General features: G+C 47.0%; 1 protein-coding gene across 1 annotated transcript in view; it reads right to left on the reverse strand.

Annotated features, from left to right (window-relative positions):
- The window catches only part of MAP3K14 (mitogen-activated protein kinase kinase kinase 14), a 42,389-nt gene extending 24,443 nt beyond the window's left edge, over positions 1–17,946 (reverse strand). Inside the window, exon 1 of the mRNA XM_060081169.1 lies at positions 17,865–17,946. The gene's annotated coding sequence lies outside the window, so the exon portion shown is untranslated. The remainder of the gene's footprint in view (positions 1–17,864) is intronic.
- Positions 17,947–18,695: the final 749 nt, after the last annotated feature.

Consider the following 18,695-nt stretch of genomic DNA (forward strand, 5'->3'; position numbering starts at 1 on the left):
TAAACGCCCTCACTGAGACAATGGGACTTCTTTGTTTCAGCATCACACAGCCAAGGTGTCAAGCCTTACCTAAGGCACTCAACACTTTGAGCCTTGATTCGCTGTACATCAAAGAGAAATATAGGGCCATCTTGAAAATGTCCACTGAGGGGCCAGGGAAGAGCAGGGCAAATCCCTCTCAGGATATTTCATCTGGAAATAAAAACGTGTCCTTCTCTGAATGCCCAGAGGGGACACATAACAGAATTAGAATAACTCAACTTCCTTCATAAGATGTTAGTTGAAAACCAATCTCATTCTGATGCTTCCTCTTTTAAGCCTTCAGCTTGCCTGGCTACTAGGCCACACTGGGCCAGCCTCTGCCTATCAAGAACAAGGGGTATGCAGGAAGGGGAACCAAGGGCAAGTGCCGGGCAGAGTGAGCTGGCCAGGCAAAACGGCCATCTGGCCAGGCGGACCCAGAGATCCCCATGCGTTCTCAATCCCAGCTCCCTTTTCTGCCCTGCCTACCCTCCCCAAGCCCCTACCCTCAGCCTCTGTTCCAGCCACACTGCTCCTTTCACTTCCCTGAGCAGGGCAGCCATGGGTGAGCCTGATTCTTTTCCTCTGCTCATCCTGTTCCCTGTAAAGAGTGTCTTCTTCCTTTATTACTATCTGTCCAGATCTCACCTATCCTTTATAACCTATCTCCTCAATGAAACCTTTTCCGGTAGGCTCCTGCATTCACTCAACAGGTATTAAATGACAGTCTCCTAAGTGCCAGGGACTGTCATAGTCACTGTCATTCATTAAACATCTTCTGTGTGTTGGGCATGTGCTCGGGGCTTTATCCATGTTATTGATGAACCTCACAGCAACACTGCAAGGCTGGTAATATTTTTACAGATGAAGAAACTAAGGCTCTGAGAGGTAAACTGCCTGCAGAAACTAAAAAGGCCCAATTTATACAACTAGAGCATCTAACATGGGGTTAGGGCTAAAAGCAGGACACTCCTGGCGCTTTCCCCTGGAACCCAAGGATCCTTAGTTCCTTTCTAGGATAAAAGCTTGTCGGCAAAGATACCTGGAACTTCAGGAACTGAGCAATATTACTACCCATGTGCATATTACTACCCCTATTTTACCCGCAGGATCTGCCCACTGTTGGTAATAATTTCTTAGCCTGTGTAGGTAGGAAGGACAAGAATAAAAATGTGGGGTCTCATCAGTAAGGGCTGGATCAGCAATAAATTGGTCAGACTTCTAGTGGAGTTACTCCAGTACATGTTCCTGGGATGTTACCATTTTTCACTTGATTAGTTTTAACAGGTCATTTCATTTTCTTAATACAATTTAAAAAAATCCACACAATACACAAACACAGCAACAAGAGTTCCAGGAAAGATGGTACTATCTTCAGGGAAAGAAGCACTGAAGGTTGTGCTTTGGCAAGCAGAAAAGTAAACCAGAGAAAAAATGGGATGCAAGAAACAATGGTAGGCATAGGAATCGATATGACATGTTGGTCAATTTAATTAACAATTGAATGTAAAAAAATTAGTTTCACCCTGTGAAAACCATAATTCAAAAAGAGACATGTACAACAATGTTCACTGCAGCACTATTTACAATAGCCTAGACATGTAACCAACCTAAGTGTCCATCGACAGATGAATGCATAAAGAAGAAGTGGCACGTATATACAATGGAATATTACTCAGCCATAAAAAGAAACGAAACTGAGTTATTTGTAGTGAGGTGGATGGACCTAGACTCTGTCATACAGAGTGAAGTTAGTCAGAAAGAGAAAAACAAATACTGTATGCTAATGCATATATATGGAGTCTAAAAAAAAGAAAAATGGTACTGATGAACCTAGTTGCAGGGCAGGAATAAAGATGTAGACATAGAGAATGGACCTGAGGACAGGGGGTGGGAGGGGGAAGCTGGGGCGAAGTGAGAATAGCATCAACATGTATACACTGCCGAATGCAAAATAGTTAGCTAGTGGGAAGCAGCAGCAGAGCACAGGGAGATCAGTTTGGTGCTTTGCAATGACCTAGAGGGGTGGGATAGGGAGGATGGGAGGGAGGCTCAAGAGGGAGGGGATATGGGGACATATGTATGCATATGGCTGATCCACTTTGGTGTAAAACAGAAACTAACACAGTATTGTGAAGCAATTATACTCCAATAAAGATCTATTAAAAAAAAGAATTTAATCTACATAAGCACATATGGTCTACAGTTAAAAAAAATTATTTTACAATGTAAAAGAGAAACAGAAATAACTTGTTCATTTTACCACTAAAAACAAAAACTACATTTGATAGCCATGAACATTTCGCCAAATAGAAAATGTCCAAGAACAGGTAGATGAAACAAACAAATCAATGGAAAGTATTTCTCAAACAGACCAAAATTATATGTGATTAAATGAGGAAACTTTTAGATTGAACAATATGAAATCATCATTTTTTTTTTTTTTTTTTTTTTTTTTGCGGTACGCGGGCCTCTCACTGCTGTGACCTCTCCCGTTGCTGAGCACAGGCTCCGGACGCGCAGGCTCAGCGGCCATGGCTCACGGGCCCAGCCGCTCCGCAGCATGTGGGATCTTCCCGGACCGGGGCACGAACCCGTGTCCCCTGCATCGGCAGGTGGACCCTCAACCACCGCGCCACCAGGGAAGCCCGAAATCATCGTTTTTATAAGTCAAAAATAGTAAACAATCCAGTAGTTTATATTTTTCTATCAAATATATAGGATGGTTTCCACATTATACAAGCCTTTGAGAAAATAGCAAAAATAAAGAAATTTTAAAATCTCAAAAAAAAAAAAATTAGTTTAGGGCTTCCCTGGTGGCACAGTGGTTGAGAGTCCACCTGCCGATGCAGGGGACACGGGTTCGTGCCCCGGTCTGGGAAGATCCCACATGCCGCCAAGCGGCTGCCCGTGAGCCATGGCCGCTGAGCCTGCGCGTCCGGAGCCTGTGCTCCGCAACGGGAGAGGCCACAACAGTGAGAGGCCCGCGTACCGCAAAAAAAAAAAAAAAAATTAGTTTAAAGCACTTTAAAACATTAAGTTTTCAAGTCAGACAATCGGGATTTTAAAAGATCCCTCTAGATGCTAACTAAAAGAGACCAAACAAAATTATACAGAAAGATTTGAGAACAAAGGATGCAAAGAGATATGCCAGGCCAATACTAACCAAAAACATTTAATATTAATATCAGACTAAACACTTAAGACAAAAAGATATAACAATCACTTATATGCACGCAATAAGGAGCCTCTAAATCCAGAGACGTGGCAGGTTGAGGCTTTCTGGATGAGTAAGGTCTTGCCTTTGGAGTGTCCTGTCACACTGCAGAGAACTGCAGGATCTTATAACACAGAATTCTTTGAACATGTATTGGTCTGCTGGGTATAGGGGCTTTGCTGAGCACTGGGTGTACACTGAGGAAGAAGATACAGCAGCCCATTGAGGAGCTTACAGTCTACTGAGGAAAGAGACAAGTAGTCTCTTACTGCACAGAGATGCAATGACAGGCACAGACACATAGCAGATGCAGTGGGAACACATGCAGGGACAGCTAGCCCAGCCCGGTGGGGATCAGGAAAGGCTTCTTAAAGCAGGTGACACCTGGGCTGAGTCTCAAGGGGTGAGTGAGAAGTTCCCAAGAAAAAAGGAGAGGGTATTCCAAGTAGAGGGGATGGCAAAAGTTAAGGAACAGGGGTGAATCTATGTGGGAATCACAAACAGCTTGAAGTTGCTGGTGAGCAAAGCTTGTCGAGAGCTGCTGGAGGTGAGGTTGCCCGTGGAGTTCAGGTCATGGAACTGTGCTTGGTCCTGATACACCCCCAGGGGTGAAATTCTCAGAAGAGCGAGAGGCGTCTAATTCAGGGGCAGAGATCCAGAGGGAGGAACCTACAGCGTAAGGGCAGATGGTGGATGTTGGGCATTAAATGAAAATCCTGTCATTGGGACAGAACTCTCCACCATCTGCCCAGCCTGGGCTGATAAAATCACAAGTTACAGGCCTCTGGAAGGCTTGCTAATTTCCCCTTCGGCAGAGAGACGGAGTGGGCACTGGGACCCAGAAACAGACGTCGGAGGAAGGAGTACCCTGAGTGAAACGCAGCTGGAGGAATTTCAACACTTGCCTCCTCGCCGGCTTGAGGCCTGCTTCCCAGGAGAGCAATTTCTGCATAAGCATTTCCCATTAAAGAGGATATGAAATGTGAATGTAATACATTAATCATTAAAATCTTACAGGTCAGTTATAAAAAAGAAACCTGTCACGCCCACAAAACTTAATCTCTCTGCCAATTCCATAGGTCAAACTGCCAGGTAGATGAAATGTATGGAATAAAATTTATGACCATCCCTAATTCCCACCACACATCAAGGTTAACCAGCCCTGTCTGTCATACAGAGTGAAGTAAGTCAGAAAGAGAAAAACAAATACCATATGCTAACACATATATGTGGAATCTAAAAAAAAAAAAAAGGTTCTGATGAACTTAGGGGCAGGACAGGAACAAAGATGCAGATGTAGAGAATGGACTTGAGGACACGGGGAGGGGGAAGGGTAAGCTGGGACGAAGTGAGAGAGTGGCATGGACATATAGCTAGTGGGAAGCAGCCGCATAGCACAGGGAGATCAGCTCCATGCTCTGCGACCACCTAGAGGGGTGGGATAGGGAGGGTGGGAGGGAGACGCAAGAGGGAGGAGATATGGGGATGTATGTATATGTATAGCTGATTCACTTTGTTATACAGCAGAAACTAACACAACATTGTAAAGCAATTATACTCCAATAAAGATGTTAAAAAAAAAAAAAAGGTTAACCAGCCCCACATGTGCAGGAACACCGCTGTCTACAGGTCCTTTCAAATGTTTAAGACAAGAAGTCACCTCACTATTCTATTAGCACAGGCCTTACCCACTTCCAGCTTCTCCTTGACCCCTCCCATCTCACAATGAGGCCAAGCTAATCTTAAATCATTATGTGCTGAAGATAACCTCAAGCTCAAAGACATCTGTTGGCTGTGCACTGCTTATGGGCCTGGTCCCAACCCTGTGGTCCATAATCTGTCTTACCACTGTTTCCCTAAACACAGGGTTTGGCTCTGGCCAGTCTGATCTCTCCACACCCCGCTGGCTACTCAGATCTACAGGTCTCCGTGTGTGCTTCGTCATTGTGTGGGCCATGCTGCACATCCTGCTTGTCCTTCCCAGGTGAAGCTCAGGCCTTCCACCTCCAGGAAGTCCCCGCTGATAGCACCTGGTCTCCTTACTCTCCTCACCCTCACTCCCTTTACTCGTTAAATAAAATAATGTAGGTGAAAGAACTCTAAATGTGATAAATCATCATACACCAAGGGAAGATAGCCATTTCTTGTGCGCACAACTCCATAATTGCAATCTAGGAGGTATGGAGCAGATAGAAATATGGGAAAAGATGTACAAAGATGTTCAGTGTATTTTTATAATAGTAAAACACTGAAACAAAAATGTCTAATTACATGGGGAGGATAATTATTAAATAAGTCATAGTACATCCATTAAAATGCTTACAAATAATATTTAACTATATGGAAAAATGCTTATGGGATACAATGTTAACAGAAAAAGGATACAGAATTATATCTAAGGTATGATCCCACCTAGCATGTGTCTGTATATTTTATCAACATTTATAAAAATGCAGACACCTAGCACAGACATGCAGCAATGGTTCTCCCTTGGTGGTGGTAATATTCTTTATATTTTTCTAATTTTTCCACATTTTTTGCAGTGAGCAAGTGCTACTTTTCCCAGTCTTCATTTTTTCAACAGGTGTTTCCAAGTGGGAAAAATAAAATACAGAAGGGATAAACAATAAGAAATATAAGTCCTTCCCACCACTCCCCCATTCTTCTGAGGGGGTCTCCATTACCAGTTTCTTACATATCCCTTCAGAGATGTTCTCTGCAGGATATTACTTTTATGGTGAAAACAAGCTATAACTAAAGTAAGGTCTCTTGGTATGGGATGAGAATTTAGGAGGCATCTGGTCCACATCTGTGACTGGGGCTTCATAAATACGTGATGACTGCTTCCTCACCCCGCACACACACACCACACACACAGGAAACCTTGCCAGAACCTTGGGGGCTGTCCAGTGAGTTCTGGCAGCAGGGCCGCTAAAACAGAAGCCGGAGATGGGTAAGCTTGTCCCTCCTCGTTTTGGTTTTCATTTCACTCTCTTTCTAGTTTTCCCTGGGGGACTGTGAGTTTCATCCGTTGGGACTCAAGAAGCAGGAAGGTGCTCAGCGATCGCTGTGCCAGCCGTCCTCAACTCTGATGGCCAGTGCTTCCCTGCTTTTACTTTATAACCATCCAATGACAAGTGTATGCAGCGGTGAAGATGCTGGGTAAGACATGCTAGTGGGCACAAGTGGCCCCATAAAGAGCGGGAAACAGCAGAACTGGACCTGAGAGAAAACCACTGGCCCCTCCGTGGTTGCTGATGTCAAGGGGTAGGATCTGAGGGCTGGTCCCAACCCGGGGAACCTGAAAGAGGCAAGGGTTTCAGGCTAGTATATCTGACGCTGCTTCCTTGTATATCTGACACTGCTTTTAAAAAAAAAAAATTATTTTGTTTTCAAATAAATATAATACTTGTTCATTATAAAAAATTAAACAATACAAAAAGTGTATATATTAAAAAAAAAATCCCTGCACCATTCCCTTCTCCCTGCAATGTTAGAAACAGGTTTGGTGTAAACCCCTCTAGTTCCATTACTGTACATATACGAACATAGAGTTTGGGACTAATTTTTTTTTTTTTTTTTTTTTGCTGTACACGGGCCTCTCACTGTTGTGGCCTCTCCCGTTGCGGAGCACAGGCTCCGGACGTGCAGGCTCAGCAGCCATGGCTCACGGGCCTAGCCACTCCACGGCACGTGGGATCTTCCCGGACCGGGGCACGAACCCGCGTCCCCTGCATCGGCAGGCGGACTCTCAACCACTGCGCCACCAGGGAAGCCCTGGGACTATTTTAAAAATAAACATAGGATTATACATACATAATATTCTACACGTTGCTTCTTTCACTTAACAATAAATTATGAATACCATTCCATTTCAGTATATGTAGATCTATCTCATTCTTTTTAATGGTTCCATAAGATTTTATGGTACAGATGTACTATCATTTCCCACTTTTTCTTCTATGGATGGATTTTCAAATTGTTTCCATTTTTTATTCTTATAAGTAATATTGCAAAACAACACCTTTATTCACTTCTTTGTGCACTTTTCTTTTCTTTCTTTTTTTTTCGGCCGTGCCGCGCAGCTTGCGGCTTGTGGGATCTTAGTTCCCTGACCAGGGACTGAACCCATGCCCTCGGCAGTGAAAATGCAGAGTCCTAACCACTGGACCACCAGGGAATTCCCTCTTTGTGCACTCTTACAAGTAACTCTAGGTGGTAAATTCTGGGATCAGAATTCCTGGGTAACCCTTTTCTTAGTGGATTAGTGGCCCTTTCTTCTCTCCTGTTTCTATGTGTCAGGGAAGTAGGCAGCATCCATCAGTTAAGGACAGGTGGTTACCAAACACTACACAAGTTATTTGCTAGAAAGACTATCCTTGCCCTCAAGGCGCTTATAATCTAGTCAGTGCAAATGGGTGGATGGATAAATAGATGATCAAGGAATCTCAAAATGACCTTGGGATCAGAAGAGCCCTGGACATCATCTATTCCAACATAGCACTCAATGATCCTGAGGGATGGTCATCCAGCTACTTAACAGGATGGTCTTGGCATCAAAAGATCTGAGTTTGAATCTTAGTCTTAACATTCTGGTGTGTAACCATGGGCAGATCACTTAATCTGAGACTCAGGTATCTCATCTGTTAAATAAGGATCCTCAAACGTACATAACAGTATTTTACAGGAAAATTAAACACAAGGAACAATGTTTAAATGCCCAACAGAGTACCTGGCACACAGGGGATGCTCTAGAAACATTAGCAGAACCTCCAGTGAGAGGGAAGCTGTTACAAGATGAGCAGTCCTTTCCGGGACTGGAAGTGCCAGTTGTTTGACAGTCCTTGCCTGTGAAGAGCTGAAACCCACCAGCCAGCAGCCCTAGTGTTGGAAGGAAAGTCTGGAACAGGCACTGTCAAAGGAGGAGGGGAGCATCTCAAGAGCAGGGAGGCAGAAGCGGCCAGCAGGAAAAGGACCACCCATGACAGGGGTGTTCTTTGTTTGTTTGGGTTTTTTTTTTTGGCTTCGCCTTGCATGCAGGATCTTAGTTCCCTGACCAGGGCTCGAACCCGTGTCCCCTGCAGTGGAAGCGCAGAGCCCTAACCACTGGACCGCCAGGGAATTCCTGAGGGGGTTGTTCTTTGAAGAGCATTCTGCACACGCCATCCGGCCTCTCTCTCCTGGCAGTGCCTCAGCTCTGAATGGACTCAAGAATGACCCACCAGTGCACAATGAACAAGGACCTAGAACTCCTCGTCACCTAGAGCCGAAATCAGTTGTCCTGTGGACATCTTTGGGTGTTTTCAACAAGCTGCTGCTATATGTATACACAGAATTACATGCTGGTTGTCAACAATAATGACAGCTATTATTGTTTGCTATGCATTAGGTACATTAGGCAATGTGTGCTATGTATTACATGTGTGTTAGTTCTTGAATGCTCACAATAACTCTAGTGTCATTCCCCTTATACAGAGGAATAAATCAAGGCTCAGTAGGTCGAGTAATTTTCCCATGGTCACACTGCAAGGAAGTGGCAGAAGCAGGATTTGCACGTGGGACTCTTTTATGTCAAAGTCCATACTCTTAACCATGACACTGAATCCATTTTCAAACGATTCAAGCTTTAAAAATTGGGACCCGAATGCAGAGGCTGCCACAAGCCAAAGGTTTATTAGTGAGAAACCCAGGGACTGACCCAGCAGGAAGCATCTCAATTAGGAAGCATAAACACAGCCAGCCTAGGTTTTGGAAAAAGCAACTTTAAAATGGCAACGGGGATCAAAGACTCCAAAGACTCCAAGCATGCAGCAGGCCTGTGTTCCTCAGCTCACCCATGCACAGCTGGACCCATCCCAGGGACCAACAGTATGAAAAAGTTCAAATTCACCCTTCATTTTATAAAGCCTGGCTCCAGGCTTCTTGAGCCTATTTTACTGTTTTTTGTTTTTGCTTTTAATAGCAAAGCCTTGAGCATCAGTTACTAAACTCATAAACATGGTTATTACTTTGTCTCCAGGCCCTGATATAGGCATTGTATAAACTTGAAAAGTATTACAATGACATTTTCAATTCAACTTTCAAATCCTTTGCATGAGGAGAGCCAATGGCATATAGAAAAGATGCCACTGGGGCATCACTGATCCACAGAGGCAGTTACGCAGGAGAATGGGGGCGGGGTAGTATTGAGAAAAACCTGAACCACTTCATTTTCTACACTACACAGCGAGGAATTTTTCATGTATGTTATATACAAAAGTTTCATAGGGTCACTGATATCTGTAGGTCGGGGTGTTCTGTGTAACTGAATATTCTGATTAAGTGGGGGCTGCAGCATGTACCACTCAGTAACGATCAGTTTCCAAAGATTACAGTGAGATTAAGTGCCCTCAACACTAAAATCGTGCCAAACACAACCAGCTTTCTCTGATGAGTCAGAATGTACTTCTGGATCTTGCCAAGCCTTGAGGTCATCATTGCAAGCCAGGTCTGCTTGTGAGAAACTCCTTATTTAACTTTTCGGATTGGATTCTGAGCAAGGAGCAGTGCCCCGGGCTACGGTCAATCCTGCTGCAACACAACCACTTCCCTCCTCTGTTGGTAACTCTCCTTTTCACAGGTGGGACTGGCTTCAAGCAGGGTCGACCTGTTTTCGGAGATGGAGAAAGACGGGCTCAGCCTCTTTGGAAGGGAAGAGGCGTCAGGTTCATTGTAGGTATTGGTGACTGGTCCTGAAATTGAGGAACTAGTTTGAGGAACTTCAGAATAAACGAGAAACCCAAACAACCTGGCTTTCCACAGAAGGCTTCCAACGTACGGGGGTAAATGGAAGGAAGTGCACAGTCCAGCTCCGTCCTTTGGCAGTGGCACCCTGACCACGGCCTCGTTTCAGATGCTGCCCTACACATCCTTTGACAGACTGGCCTGAGTGAGCAGCTTGAGGACATGTCCCTTTCAACACAGGGTCACGTTCTTATCCTCACCCAGGAAGGGAGGAAAGGGTTTGGGACCTGTGGTATGACAGGGAATGTTGGCAGAGGATCTCTGGAAGGCAGACTCTTTATTTATATTTTTATTATTATTTTTTAAAAAATTTATTTTTGGCTGCACTGGGTCTTCATTGCCGCGTGCGGGCTTTCTCTGGTCATGGTGAGTGGGGGCTACTCTTCGTTGCGGTGGGAGGGCTTCTCATTGTGGTGGTTTCTCTTGTTGCAGAGCACGGGCTCTAGGCATGTAGGCTTCAGTAGTTGTGGCACGCGGGCTCAGTAGTTGCGGCTCGCGGGCTCTAGAGTGCAGGCTCAGTAGTTGTGGTGCATGTAGTTAGTTGCTCTGCGGCACGTGGGATCTTCCCGGACTAGGGCTCGAACCCGTGTCTCCTGCATTGGCAGGCGGATTCTTAACCACTGCGCCACCAGGGAAGTCCCTCCATTTCTAATCTTAATTGGCAATAGCATCCTCATCTGAGGTTGGCAAAGCCCCCTTCCTCCCAAGCCTCCCACCTATCCCTAGTATGGACCAGGACTAATTCTGTTCTGATAAAAGGAAAGGTCGCAGTCAGCAGAAGGTGGGTGGTGGATCTCAGATACAACAGCTCTTTGCACTTATGGGGGCCACCATCTAGATGTGACATCAAGCTTTGCCCACAAGAAAGAGCCTCTTCACTGAGAGGAGCTGGATGGATCCCGAGGGAATGATGCCCAACTACTCTGGGTCTTCTGGCTACCTGCACACCGCAGGTAACACAACAGGAGGAAGACGCAGGGAGCTTCTTGGTGCCCAGTGGGTTCACAGCCTGTCAATCAGTCACTCATAGCTACTGGAGATCCACTTTGGGTAAGATACTGCCTGGTGAGGTAGGACAGTGACCTACAGGTGTAGGCAACCTTTGAGACTTCCGGGTAACCCTGCCCAGAATTTTATTTTCTTATCAACCTTCACCTCCTTTTGCTTACACGAACCTTATGGTACAAGACAGTGTCAAATAAATAGCTTTCTGTTTACTTTTTCTTAGACTCAGAGCAGCTGCCGCTTTGGCTCCACCCTCCCCAGGTCTGGCAAAGCTTGAAGAAAGGCCGGGAGTGATGGGATTGGGTGTGGATATGAAGGAGGAGATAATTAAAAAATACAATTCCTACTCCAGGACTAGTTCTTTCGTTCAAGGAGCAGCACAGCACAGTGCAAAGAGCGTGGACTTTAGTTCAGATTCTGCAATTAACTAGCCGTGTGGCCTTGGGCAACTCAGCTTCTTGGGGTCACCATTTTCTCGTTTGTAAAACAGAGCACGCAAATGGTTATGATCATTCCAGGCTATAACTCAAAGAGCTCTTTCTTGACAGAGTGGTTCAGGCCTAAGGTCACTTAGCCATGCCCACCCAAAGTGACTGCTGGCTAGTCCAGATGGATGAGGTGTGGGTCGGGGGTGCTGGAGGGGAGCCTGCAACAGATAAAGGAAACAAGGTAATACTAGCTCTTCCCCTGTGGCTTCAATAAAGTCAAGCCCACCTGGTGGGGTGATCTGGACATTGCTTAGAGAGGTCCTTGACCCTCAGCAGTCAAGTTCAACACCAACTGCACTGGTCTAGAACACAGAGTCTGAACAAACTCTTTGCCTGGAAGCACACCTGGTCACAGCTTTAGTGGTAAGAGGGTCAGAAGGCACAGCACCCAGAAACCGGGTGGAAGAGATGGCTCAGGAGTTCCCTCTGCCGTTTCTTCCTTTTCTTTTTAAATAAATTTATTTATTTTATTTATTTTATTTTTGGCTGTGTTGGGTCTTCATTGCTGCGCGTGGGCTCTTCTCTAGTTGTGGCGAGTGGGGGCTACTCTTCGTTGTGGCACGCGGGCTTCTCATTGCGGTGGCTTCTCTTGTTGCGGAGCACGGGCTCTAGGTGTGGGCTTCAGTAGTTGTGGCACGTGGGCTCAGGAGTTGTGGCTTGCAGACTCTAGAGCACAGGCTCAGTAGTTGTGGCACACGGGCTTAGTTGCTCCGTGGCATGTGGGATCTTCCCAGACCAGGACTCGAACCCGTGTTCCCTGCATTGGCAGGCGAATTCTTAACCACTGCGCCACCAGGGAAGCCCTGCGGCTTCTTTCTGAGTCCAAACACTGGCTCCAGAAGTGTGGCAGGCTCAGAATTCCAAAGTTTCCTGAAAGCCAGGGTTGAAGCTAGCCTTCCTAATCACTGGAGCTCTTCAGAGCCTCCAACTCAGGCGGCGAAAAGGAAGGCAGGTAGAAAAGGGTTCCCCAAAAGGCCTTTCACACCAAAGTATGGTATGTATCTCTCTGCCTTTTGCCAAGGGGTTTCCCAGCTCCCTAGAGCCAAAGCTCCCCTCCTGCTTCTTTGTTGACTCTCACTGGAAGTGGGCCATCTTCCACCCTCACGGTGGCTGGACTCAAGAGTGCAGGGACACTGCTGATCTGGGCTCTGTGCAGGGTCCACATGAACCCCCTGCCGGGGGATCCATCTCTCTGTCAGTCCACAAGCCCCCGGAGCCTTCGGTTTGCTTCCTTACCCCTGCCTCCAAAGCCCTTGGACCGAGATGAACGTGATCTTTGGCAGAGGGCTTCTCAACAAGGTCTGTTCAAGACTTCCTCTGCGACTGAGCTGGGGAATAAATCGCCTGTCACCTACACCCCTGCAAGGGTGACTCACCTTCCAGAGAAAGTACTCTGCTCACCTAAGCAAAGCTGCCTGGAAAATGACTAAGGCACCTATCAAATGCACCCTGTGGGGCTGACCAGTTACCGAGCTGGGCCCAGACACACTCTGCCTCTCACCTCCAGCCTGAAGTGAAGTGTGGAGCTGCCACTCCAGATCTGCTGGTTTCATTTTCATCTGAACCGAGCCCCACATGAGGCTTGACATCCGGTAATCTATTTTTTCTAAAAACTAAGTTCACTTTAGAAATGACTGTTTGGCCACGAAGGCAGCTTCCCCAAGAGAAAACAAAATGTTATTTAAAGGCAACGTCAGCCTGGTGGGAGCCTGTATTTTTGTTTTGTATTAAGAAGCGGAAAAAAAAGAATTTAAAATATAATGTGAAACTGGTTTTTTTCTTGGGTGATTTAAAGGGAAATCTGCAAGTCCCTGACTGCGGATCCAGGGCCCCCAGACTGGCAATAAGGCGACAAAGCGTCGTGAGCTGAGGCTGCCACATGGTGGTGGGAACCTTGCCCCACAGAACCCAGGTTTCCCTCCTGGTCTCCCAAACAGAGAAGAATGAGTCCTTGCTGACTTATATTCTACACAGTGTTTTCCTTTTGTTCCCCTCCAGAGTTAAGGCTGGGACCCACTTCGCTGCACAGGGGACACAGGACGGCCCTAGAAAGGCTCAGCTCTGCATCTTGCACAGAGTCCTGGGAGGGCCGAGGGTGGCCAAGGGTTAGGCTCGCCAACTCTGACCAGGCAGAGCCGGAGCTTTTTTAGACTCGTTTGGAGGGTGGTAAGGGCAGTATTTAGTGTAAGACAGGGAAAACCTGACAGCTAAACCCTCTAGACAGAAGAAATGTCCCCCGGGAGGTCCTGCTGAGAAAATGACTGCCCTTATCAGGCAGTGTGACCCTCCCTGACGTCATCTTACAGAAAACAGGTCTAGTCAAAGTGGTAATCGGCAACTACTAGTACTGCGATTACTACTACAACCAGCATCAGCAGTTATAGCCATTGTGTCCTATGGCTTATTCTGTGCCAGGCACCGAGCTCAGCACTTCACATGCATTCTCTCCTTTTCTACTCAAAACAACACGACGAAGTATTTACAGACGAGGCACCCAATGCTTAGAGAAGTGAAGTGATTTGCCTGAGGTCACACAGGCAGACAGTGGCAGACCTGGACCTGACGCGACAGCCTAAACCCCCAAGTTGGATACGAAGATACCGTGGACTTGCTCTATCGCTCCGGGCAAATCACCTGACCACTCTGCTTTAATTTCTGCACCTGTAAAATGGGGATAAGCAGACTCGCCCAGAGGATGCTCTATTCATCTTTTAGACTTTTGTTAATAATTATTATGGACAATCAATATCAACTAATAATTAACTGTTAACACTTAGTAATTAATACTTGTTAACATAAACAGATAAATAAAGCAGCTACCCTGGTTTAGTTATATTCAAAACTGACCTGTTTTGGGAAAAAAAAAAAAAGAAAACAACTTACCCTTTCATGAGTAAGTTAGTAGAAGAGGCAGTGAACTAGATATCAAGAAACGTGGGTTTAGCTTCTAGGCATGACACTGATTTCCTGAGTAATCTCATCCCCTTTATTTCTCCTTACTAGGTCTCACATTCCTGATCTTTGTCCCTGCCTTTCTTTACGGGAGTGTTGTGAGAAAATACAGAAAATAGCCACTAAGTACCACTACTCTGGATGCCATATAATTTCAACGGATTTATATCAGGAGGATAAGAGATTAAAGGGTATAAAAATAGCAAGGGAAAGGGGATCTTTTTTTTTTTAAATTGAAGTATAGTTGATTTACAATGTGTTAATTTCTGGTGTATAGAAAAGTGATTCAGTTATACATATATATATTCTTTTTCATATTCTTTTCCATTATGGTTTATCACAGGATATTGAATATAGTTCCCTGTGCTATACAATAGGACCTTGTTGTTTATCCATTCTATATGTAATAGCTTGCATCTGCTCATCCCAAACTCCCAATCCAACCCCGCCCCCCCACCTTGGCAACCACAGGAAGGGGATCTTTTAAACTATTGATAGAGTACAAAGAAGGGTGCACAGGCTGCTGAGAAAAAGTGACTTTTCTCTGCATTGTCACTCAGGCAGAAAGACAAGGCCAGAACTGAAGACCCCCAATCCAACATGCTTCAGTGTCTCGCTCAGCTCAACTGAAATGTTCTACCACACAATCTGCCCTAGGTTTGGCCTTCCATTTCTAATCTACTGCTTTCAACATTTCAGTCAGCATCACCGAGCAAATGCAAAGCCTTCACACGTGCATCACTCTAAACGCTCACCTACCCCTTGACGGTGCTCAACCCCCATTCCTTTCCCTGCTGAAGGATCTCAGGCGTGCGGCGGCCAGAGAGGCTGGCTTATCCTTAAAGCTCCCTAAACCCACTGACAGGGGACTGTCCCCTTTCCCGCCAATTTCACATTGGTGCCATCAAAAGTGCCCATAAGGCTCAGATGTTTCCAGTTTAACTGAAATACTAAAATGGGGCAAACAGGAAGCATCAGACACAACTGCGGTAGTGACTTATTAATCATGAAAGCAGAATTTTAGTTGCATTTTAACCTTTTGCCAGGAAAAAAAAAAACACCTCTGAGAGGATGGAAGCCATTGGTACAAAAGATGCTGCCTATGTGTGTATCAAGCTGACTTACACTTTTGATTTAGGACTGAATTTGGTTTTAAGATTTCTTAATTACTCTCCCAGAAAAAAACACGTGTCAGGTCAACCAACATGAATCTCTCAGCTCTTCATCAAGGCAGGCAGGCCTGTTAGGAAAGCTCATGTGCTGTCCATAGAGACAGGAAAAAAAATAGGAAATTAAAAGTGACTTTGCAGGCCAAAGTGATAGGACACTGGTAAGAGGGTGCCAACAATGAGGAAAACAACCCTGGATCGGGCTTCACCTCTCTCACATATCTACAGATCTCTCACCAGACCCTGGTCAGGATGAACTGTTACCACACACCAAACAAACTCACAACAGCTGCCTGGAGTTGGACAACCAATCAGGGCAGGACTGCTTCTCAACATTAAGTGATATACAAACACTCCAAGCAGATCACAATGGAGTCAGTGTTCAACAGGAGAACCAAAATGAGGAACCAAACCTCCGTCTGTTGAGGCGAAATGGCCAACCAGACATTTTTGTTTAATAGATGAAGGCTCCTTTGGCAGGGTCTCTGCGGTGCCGCTCCCACAAACTCTAACTGACAATACCAGGGGCGAAAAACCCCTTTTAGAGCTAACTGCTCCTTATACTCTGAAAACAGTCAGAAGGCGACCTAAAGCTTGGTGGCTTACCGCTGTCTGATTTCGCAAAAGTGCTGGAACATATACCTGGGTATATATTTCTAAAATTAAAGTCAGAGACTAGTACTTTTACTTTGAGGCCTTCTGAGAAGTTCACCACACCCTTCAAAATAAACGAGGATGTCCTCAAGGTGTCTGAAAATCTCAGATGTCTGGCATTGCTGCACCAAAGGAACTGACTTTGACAGCACTTAAAAAACACCAAGAGTAAATCCAAACACTTTGTAAAACAAGCACCTGTTCTCTCATGTTAAAAGCATAAATACCCCAGCAAACACTTCTCCCTCTGTCCTGCATCTTAAGTCCCATAATGTGGTCCTGGTCCAGGGGAAGGAGCCTGGGAAAGACTCCAGTGGCCCAGGCTCAAGTCTTCACCCTGAGTCCTAGCTATGAGGCATCAGGCAAGATCTATTTACACCCCCGCCCCCGACAAACACACACCTGCCTCAGGTGCCTCACCTCTAAAGCAGGACAATACTAACTATCTTATCACACAGGCATCTGAAGGAAAAAGGAGGTTACAGGTATGAAGATACTAAGTAAAAAACACATCACTAATGTTAAGATACTATCTCCCTCTAATCTTTCAGAAAGACCATGTTTCTAGTCAAGGGGTTTTCAACATTTTTCCTGGAATAAACTTCAGACTTCTATTTTGTATTAGGCCCCACCTCTCATCATTTAGCTTCATTTGCTTTTCAAGATCTTAATCAAGGGACAGGTACTCACTGTCCCCCAGTTAAAAAATAATAATTTGACCATTTACACCACTGATTTCTGTCTCTTTTCTCCATTCATCCCCTAGTCCACCCTTAGGACTGAGAGCAACATTTTAACTTCAATTAGGAAAAAACGGCTTTTTCTTAAGTTACCCACACACAGGAGGTTCCCGGGCAGGTGGGACTCTCTGTACTCTACAAGTCGCCTCCTTCTGTCTGGTGCCCGGTGGCTGCAGGCTGCCAGGGCCACGATGGGCTTCCAAGATGGGATATTTTATCTGAGCCGACAGATAAAGTCCTGAGTGGAGTGGACAGAGAATTACAGAGGGGTCAGGGAGAGAGAGAGAGGATGCTGCGAGTAGCCTGCACTGCCCCGCTGGGTGCCAAGGGCAGGTTCTGTCTCTTCTCCCAGGCTCGGGGTGTGACCCCAGAACTTCCCAGGAAAGGCCTGAGGTTTTCACTGCCCGGACAGGTGGGAGGGCTCACGGACCCGGGCGTTAGGCACCTTCCGCCCGCTGCCAAGGTGAGCCCTCATCCTGGGGGGCATCCAGGGAACAGAGCAGGAGGGGCAGGCCTGGCGGTGGGGCGGCTTGGCGCGGAGGAACAAGGATGTTGGAGAAGGGGAAGCAAGGCGTCCCTGCGCGCGCTTCGGGTGAGCGTGTGGCTTGCGGGTGTGCTGGTTGAGCACGGCGTGAGACCGTGGCCCCGGCAGCGTGCGTGAGGGAGCGCCGGCGGCCGGCCGCCAGGGCCGAGGGCCCGCGCGCGAGTGGGTCCCCCGGCCGCGCCGCCGACCCCCACCATTCCGGGGCGGTGGGCCAGGCCGCAACCCGGCCCCGGGTTGAGAAGCGACCCATCCCCTCTGCCCCTCGCCCCGGGACTCGCTCCAGTCACCTACCGGCCGAGCGCCGATCTCCCCCACCAGCGAGTGTCGCGCTCCACTAGCCCACGATCTCCCGCCGCCGGTCGCCGACCACTGCTCTCAGGGCCCACGGTCGCCCCGCCCCACCTCGGGCCCCGCCCCCTCACCGCCTCCCCGGCCACCCCCGGGGTCACGCCTCCGCCGGCGGCAGCAAATTTGCCTCGCTTCGCGCCTCCTTGCTCTGGCCTCACCTAGACCCTTGGCCCCGCCCACTCCTCCAATCTAACCAATGAGACAGCGCGTACCAGCCAGTTCTGTCCTACCGCCCCAAGCAACGATTGGTTAATGAGGCCTCGTTTCCAGGAATGGGCACTATTTCCGGACAGTGTTTATAGAGAAGAGATTGCTGGGCGGACGGATCGACAGAAGGCGGAGGCTGTAGGGGTGTTGGTGTAACTACACATGCGCGCTCGGCTTTTGGCAGTCTTTCGGGTTGCTTTCTTCTGGAGGTTACGGGAAGGCAGGGTGAGCGTGCGCATGCGTGGGCCCTCCCCACCCTAGGACCTGGTTACCTAGGAGACGGCGAGGCGTGCTCTCTCTCCAGGCTTTGGTTGTGTTTCCTCTTTGCTCCGGGCCGTAGCGGCTGAAGGAGGTGTGTAGGTTGTGGAGGGAGCGGGGCGGGGCAGGGGTGTGTATTTAGAAACACTTATATTGAGCACTTGCTGTGAGCCTGGTGCTGTAGAGTCTCTGAGGATAAGATAGGTTCTAATGCCTGCCCTCGAGGAGGTTGGGGGGCTAAAGGCCTACGCAGGTCAGACCTGTGTGTTGAAACTCAGGTCTGGTGAGAGCGTGCGGCTGGCGTGGGGC

The sequence above is a fragment of the Mesoplodon densirostris genome, chromosome 18, assembly GCF_025265405.1.
Source record: "Mesoplodon densirostris isolate mMesDen1 chromosome 18, mMesDen1 primary haplotype, whole genome shotgun sequence".
Taxonomy (NCBI): Eukaryota; Metazoa; Chordata; class Mammalia; order Artiodactyla; family Ziphiidae; genus Mesoplodon; species Mesoplodon densirostris.